A 7,112-nucleotide genomic window follows, 5' to 3' on the forward strand; every position below is an offset into this window, starting at 1 on the left:
TGTGTGCCTGCGCTCATGTGTGTGCATGTGCACGTATGGTGAGAGAGGAACTGCTGTGTGCCACGGAGAAATGTACGTGTGTGCCATCTGTAGAACCATACTGCAAACCACAAGTCCCCAGGAGTGGTGTGAGGAGGGATGAGTCAGGCCGGGAATAGCATTTCCTGACTGCCCACTCACAGGCGCATTGCCAGAAGGTTTTATTTTATTCTGTAGGTTTTAGTCTCCAGATTCATATGAAAAAATGATGTTGCTGAAGCTAATGATGAGATGTTTTTTATAAAAACTAGAAGGATCAATGACAAGACTCTAATCACCTGAAGGCAGGGACCATGGTGGTTTTATTCATCAGCGTATACAGCATCTAACACGGTACCTGGCATGAAGTCAAGGCCTGATAAATATTTGTTAAATGGATGAATAATAAATGAATGTAATATTTTGTATTGATTAAATCAAATCCTCTCAGTGAATCATTGCTCCCCTGGGTCATGGAGAAGCTGGCAACTCAGATTGCATTAAAAGTGGGATATTTTAAGAAGCTAGGCTATTTGACCCATTAGCTACCTACTTCCTGGTATTTTTCTAGGTGTGTATAGATATATAACCAGACAACAAGTATTTATTGAGCTCTATGGTTTGAATTCTGTTAGAGGGAATTAAGTATCATGCATTGAACAAGGCTAATCAGTCTTTGCTTTCATAGAGCTTACATTCTTGTAGATTAAAAACATAATAGGGAAATGTATGCTATGACTGGGTGGTGATAAATGCTATGAAAAAGCAGGGAAAGAAGAAAATGAATGATGGAGGAATCCTATTTATGTAGTATACACCCAACCACCCCCCCTGGGGAAAACACTGTCCAGGGCCTAGAATCCATTAAATTAGGATTTTATGAGGCCTGCCTCTAGTAAATTACACTGAAAACTTTTAAATACTTTGATAGCACTCAAATCATAAAAATTTGGGGAGATTATTTTCTACCGATTGTTCAGAAATCTATATAATGAATGGCTGGTGAGATATAAGGCTGGCATGAATGATCAAGAAAGAACTTCTAGAGGAAATAATGGAGGGATTATAATAGCCAACATACTTTGAACACTTACCTTGTGCTGGCAAGCACTTTTTAGATTTATTATCTAAATTTACCACCAAAAGATCCCCATGCAACAGGCACATTCTTATCCTCATTTTATGGCAAATGAGGCACAGACAGATTAAGTAAGTCGACGGAAGTCACTTAGCGAGTGGATAGAAAATCCAGTATTGAATGTAGGCAATCTGACTCAAGGGCTAAATCATTAAACTATTCCCTTGTAGGGTTAAGTATGCTGTTTCTGAAATCCAAGTTTTCTAACTACTAATATGCATCATCTTTGAAAAGTATAATGAATTACAGAGTTTAAGAATTTGGGAAAAAAAATTTAAATAAAGCTACAAAATCAATCACAAAAGGATACGATATTCCATCAAGACCTTTCTGTGCCTTGAGTACACCAAACTTATTCCAGCCCACAGGTCTTGGCAGTTGCAGGTCCCTCTGCTTGGAATGCCCTTCTCTGGGATCTTTGCAGGGCGGGCTCTTTCTCATTAGTCAAACCTCAGCTCAAATGTGCCTCTTGTCCACCTTATTCATGGTAGCCCGCCACTTCCATATCATTCACTATATGTTATATATCCTATTTTTTTTGTCCTTCCCAGCCCTGATCGCTATTTGAAAGGTCCTGGTTATCGATGTCTACCTGTGGTTGTCTGTTTCCCCTACTAGAAAGCAAGCACCACGGAGTACCAGGAGGTCAGGGGCAGTGGCTGTTTTGTTTCCTGAAATTTCTCCAGAATCTGCTCTCAGCCTGGTATCTCTCAGAGGCTCTAAAAACATTTGAATGAACTCATGCTATCCCTGGGGCCTGCAGACTCAGCTCCCAGAGGGCTTTAGTTCTGCAGAGGATCATGCTCCTGGCGGCATCTGCCCACCATTCTGTGCAGAATTAGAGCATTCTGTAGCAGGCAGATGGGAAAGCAGAGATTTGCCCTGGAGGCCTGGGAAACCTTTGCCAATAAACCCCCCAAATGAGCTGTAAATTCTCTAAGGGCAGCCAAGGAGACCAGGTATGAAGCTTATTTGCCAGAAGGCCAGTCTGGAGGGTAATTTCTATAATTAGGTATATGCAAGATCATCATTTAAATTTTATCTGAATCTCCTTGATTAGGGCTTATTTTACTTTGATTCCCACCTTTTTGGATCCAGTGCTTGTAATGGTTTATCACCTATCTTCCTCCACTGGAACATAAGGTTCCTGAGAGCAAGGATCCATCTGTTTTTATATCTCTGGATACTCAGTGTCTAGAATCACACTAAACACATAGTAGGTGCTTGAGAAATATTTAATAAATGGACCGACAAATGAGCCGGCGCTCAGTTGTATCTGTAGACAAAGGCTGGTGGAAGAAGAGAATGAAGCGAATGTTTATCGAATTCCTGCCAAGTTCTAGGCACTGATTGAAGTGCCTGGAACGTACCTTATTTCATTTGTTTACCCTGTGGAGTTGCAAGCTTTGAGAGCTTAATTTTTTTGAAGCTAAAACTTATAGAGTGGAAGATGCCTTTCTCTTCCATGTATTAAAATCGGGTTTTGCTGGAAAACGGTTCTTCAAATGAAAGTTGGGTATCGTTAGGAGCCTCAGACTTTAATCAAATTCGCCGAGGTCTGTGCTCCGACCTGATAGTGCTGTATCAAATAAATAACTTCGTATGATGCCCAGAGCATAGCTGAGGATCAATAGAGAATTGTAACCGAAGCTTTGGCCACTGCTTCATCTATAGAATCATTTCCATTTATCATCTCAGTTTGATTTATCTGAATCAGAGCCAAAAATACAATTTCCAAACAAGACTGGAAATGAGTTCACATGAAGTGAATTTGGAGTAGGCTGTTTCCAGCATGTACAGCAAGCTTAGCCTGGGTCAGTTAGGTGGGGAAGAGAGAAATGCAAGTTGGCACAATGGCAGGTTTGATATTGGAGTAGGGGAAACTGTAGGAAAACCAATTCAGGCAATATCTGACTGCTCCAAATCCCAGCCCATAGCTCTACACAGTCAAGGTCGGCTCTCTGCTGAGTGGCATTTAAGAGACTCCGTGTGGGGAAACTGCATACCCTGGTCCTGAATTACTGTGTTAGGTACCCAATGTGTGGAAGATAGCACTTAAGAGAACATTCTTGAAGGCTTAATACCAGATAATAGTCTTTTGAGCTGATTCTGTGTGTAAATAGGGCCAATTTCAAAGAAAAATGAGCTTCCTTTTAAAAACTGTAAAATAATAGTGCCATTACACATACTTCGCTCAGCCATGCCTGGAAGCTGGTTCTCTCCTGAGGGTTTATTAAGACACATGCCTGCTCTGCAAAAGGAAGTAGACTCTTTACAATGCATCCTTAAGGACTTTCCCCCTCTTCTAGAAAGACCCTCTACTCAGGTCAGCATTTCATTCCAATCTATTCACAGGATTGTTAGGAATAGTCAAATCACTTTCAAAGGGATACAGAGGCCAAACCACCACAGTGCAGCCAGAGGCTGGGTTTCAGTAGCAGCCCTTTCACCAATTCCCTGTGCGCTTTGAGGCAGTTCACTTAATCTCTCTGCAAGATGCAGGGCGGGGCTCTGAACAGGGCTTGGAAGCCGTTTCTAGCTCTGGCTCTCTGCTTTGATGCCACTGGCCAGGACCAACAGGGTGCCCTCCCCCACACACAGGCTGCTGCAGCCATTCGGAAAACTGCCCTGTGCACAGGCAAGGGAGGAAGCTGGTGCTAACCTTTTGCTTCTGAGTTCACCTCTAGACCCTTCCTTTCGTAGGTCTGCAGCCTGAGACTTAGAATAGGGGTGTTTATGAACAGTGCACCTAACCCCGTTTTCTCCACTGGCATTGCTCCCTGATGCTAAGTCTAGAATTCCCACGTCTTGACTAGACACGGAGGAAGGAAGGAAACCATGTAAAACTCAGTGGTGTTGCTTATACTTTTTTTACTTTCTGTTATCCTAAAGTACTATACTTGGGATTCCCTCCTCAACAGGCACTGGAGTGCTTATTGAAAATGGGGGTTCTTGGGCTCCACTCAATAGGTACCGTTTAAAAATTTTAGGGAGAAATGTGTGAGCCCCCAAATGTGCATTTCAAACCAAGCACTGCAGATAATCCTTATATTTACCAACATTGGGGGACCACAGTCCTGGAAGAATAGAGGCAAAAAACTTGCAGGTCACTCCACTTACCTGCTGTTACTACTAACCATGATTATGATTAGTCACCATCTATTCAACAAAGGTATATCACCACTTACTACGTGCCAGGCACAGTGGTGAGCAAAGGGTCAAAGCACCTGCTGTTGTGAAGTTTAGGTTCTCACAAGGGTAAACAGGTGATAAACAAATGCAAATATATAATACATGAAGCAGTGAGGAAATCTACAAAGTAAAATGAAGGTCAAGTGCTGGGGAGGTGTGCTCTTTCAGATAAGGTGGGCGGGATGGTCTAGGTGAAAGGTGATATTTGTGCAGACTTAAATGAAGTGAGAGAGAGAACTCCATGGTTAGGGGAAGAACATTTCACGCAGAGGGGACAAGTATAAAGGCCCTGGGGAGGCAACGTGCTTGGTGTATCTGAAGAACAGCAAGGAGGCCAGGGTGGCTGCTGTGGGTTCATGAAAAGTGACAGATGATTGCCTAGGCCTTTTAGGCCATGGAAAAATTTTAGACTTTACTGGGTACAATGAGAAGCCTATGGCGGCCTTTGAACAGACATTACACAATTCGAACGGCCACTATCTTGTAGCTTGTTTGCTTTATTTCTAGGCTGCGGAATACTCTAGAGTCTGGGGTGGTGGGAGTGGAGCCACGCTTTGTGGTGGTAATACATTATACCTTGATCTCCATTCTAGTCTATTGTCTTTTGTTTGTGCTGTGACTCCCTGTTCCTGGCTGACCTCCTGAGGGCAACATAAAATAGGTATTTTGCAAGAGAATTGGGGCCAAGAGAAAGAAAGCTTTGCCAGGGAAGGCAGGCCCAGAGAGCCTTCATTTATTTATTCACGCATTTATTTATTCAGTCTTTAATGAGGATAAGGCACTGTGCTGCTGCTTTTTTTTTTTTTTTTTTTAATTTACTCTCACAGTAATTCTGAGGTAGGGTCCATAATCATCACCTTATGGATGAAGAAGTGCAGGGTTAGCCAGGAGGAGTCACTTGGCCGAGGCAAGTGTTAGAACTTGGATTCAAATACAAGAGTGTGATAGCAACACCTGTGCTTTTCCCTCCACATCAGAGGGGGAAGAACAAAGCTCTGGAGCTACCCTACCTGAGTTCAAATCCTACCTCTGCTGCTTCCGTGTGACTTTGGGCAAGTTACTTAGTTTTCTGGACCTTAGTGTCTGCATCTGTAAAATGAGGATAATAAAAACCTCCTCTTAACTGGATTATTATTACAACTAAACACTACAGTAAATACACTAAAACACTTAGAACAAATGCACTTTATTGTTACCCTGACTGTAGGTAAAGTCATCAGAGGCTATTTGAGGGAACTTGGAACCTTTGCCCTATACTAAGCATGAAAACTATTCTGGTACACATGTAGGATTGTCATGAGGAAAAAGTGTCAGATTTATGATTTGATGGTTCTAAGAAATAGTTTAAAGAGCTAGGCACAGTCAGTGTTGTCCTGAAGTAGAATGGCCACCTAAGGGAGGGAGCTAGCTCCTCACTGCAGGTTCAGAGACTTTCTGAAGGGCTGGACGAGATAGTTTTGGAAGTCTTCTCTCAAACAGAAATTCTATGATTCTTTCCAATGGGATGGAAACAGGTGGCCTAAAGGCCTGGACTGGCTTGGCTCCCACAGGATTTTACAATTGGCGTTCCTACCCACATTCTACCATTTGGGTAATAAGACCATGAAAAGATGGATTAGTAATTAAGGTAGGACATGGCTTCCTAACCTTTGCTCATAAGACTGACTTTTGGTCAACTCTCCCCTGAGAGGCCCACCTTGCTCTTTATGTATGGGTATACATCATGGAGTACAGGTACCATTCTACTCAGAGGCTTTGATGCAGCAGCTATTTCTTGCTGAATAAACACATGAGAGTGTCCATAGTGGTTCTGTCCTAAGAGAGCCTTTCTTTTCCTTCTAAATATCATGCTTTGCAACTGCCTATGTCTGAAAGAGCAAACTCACTCCATTTTTCAATGCCTAGAATGTTTACTGACTCTTCAAAACAGAGTATAGTGTGTTCTTGGCATTGCTCATTGAGAATAAAAATTTCTTTGCTGGATGTCAAGACAATGGACAGGTTTCTGTGTTAATAAGGCTCTTCTATTCAGATACAAATACACCTTGAGTAATTCGGGACATACACAGAGCCACCTACAAGTCTACTGCAATTAAACAATAAGGATTGCTTTTGGCAACCTCATATCTCTGTTTTGCACCGCTAACTCCTTAAAATATGTCCATACACCTCTTAGCCCTTCTAGTCTAGTCTCACAGTAGTCAGAAAAATCTACTCATGCTTCAAATATGATCAGTTCCCATCCCACCCCCCAAAAAAAATTTATACCCTCGAATAATTTCCAGTAACTTTATGAATTAAAGTCAAACTCCATAATTCATATCACGGAGACGCACAGGGTCACACTCCTCCACAGCCTCATTCTCCATTGTACTGCTTCTTGGTCTCACGTCCTTCCTTCAGGACCTTGCATTCACCATGACCGTCTGGTGACAGTGCTTGTAAACATGCTCGCCTTTGCCTGGAAAATTCTCTCTCTCATTCTGCCTAGTTAAGTTTTACTCATCCTTCAGATCTCGGCTCAAGTGACACTTCAGAGAAGACATCCTGACCTTCCTATGCATTACAAAATTCTATTAGACCTTGTCTTAATATATCATGTCCTCTCCATTGCAGCATTTGCCACAGTTTACATTAATTTGGTTAATTTAATTTTCTTCCATCAGGACAGGAACCATATCTATTTTGACCACCGGTAAAACCACTGCCTAGCCCATATCTGACACATAATAGAGAGGTTCTTTATGTGTGTGTTTGTACTTTT

At 42.2% G+C, this 7,112-nt stretch overlaps 1 protein-coding gene across 1 annotated transcript in view; it reads right to left on the reverse strand.

The window, feature by feature from the left end:
- The window catches only part of PPP2R2B (protein phosphatase 2 regulatory subunit Bbeta), a 411,123-nt gene that overhangs the window by 367,965 nt on the left and 36,046 nt on the right, over positions 1-7,112 (reverse strand). The gene's annotated exons all lie outside the window — the stretch shown is intronic.

This window comes from Pteropus vampyrus, unplaced genomic scaffold (assembly GCF_000151845.1).
Source record: "Pteropus vampyrus isolate Shadow unplaced genomic scaffold, Pvam_2.0 Scaffold134, whole genome shotgun sequence".
NCBI lineage: Eukaryota > Metazoa > Chordata > Mammalia > Chiroptera > Pteropodidae > Pteropus > Pteropus vampyrus.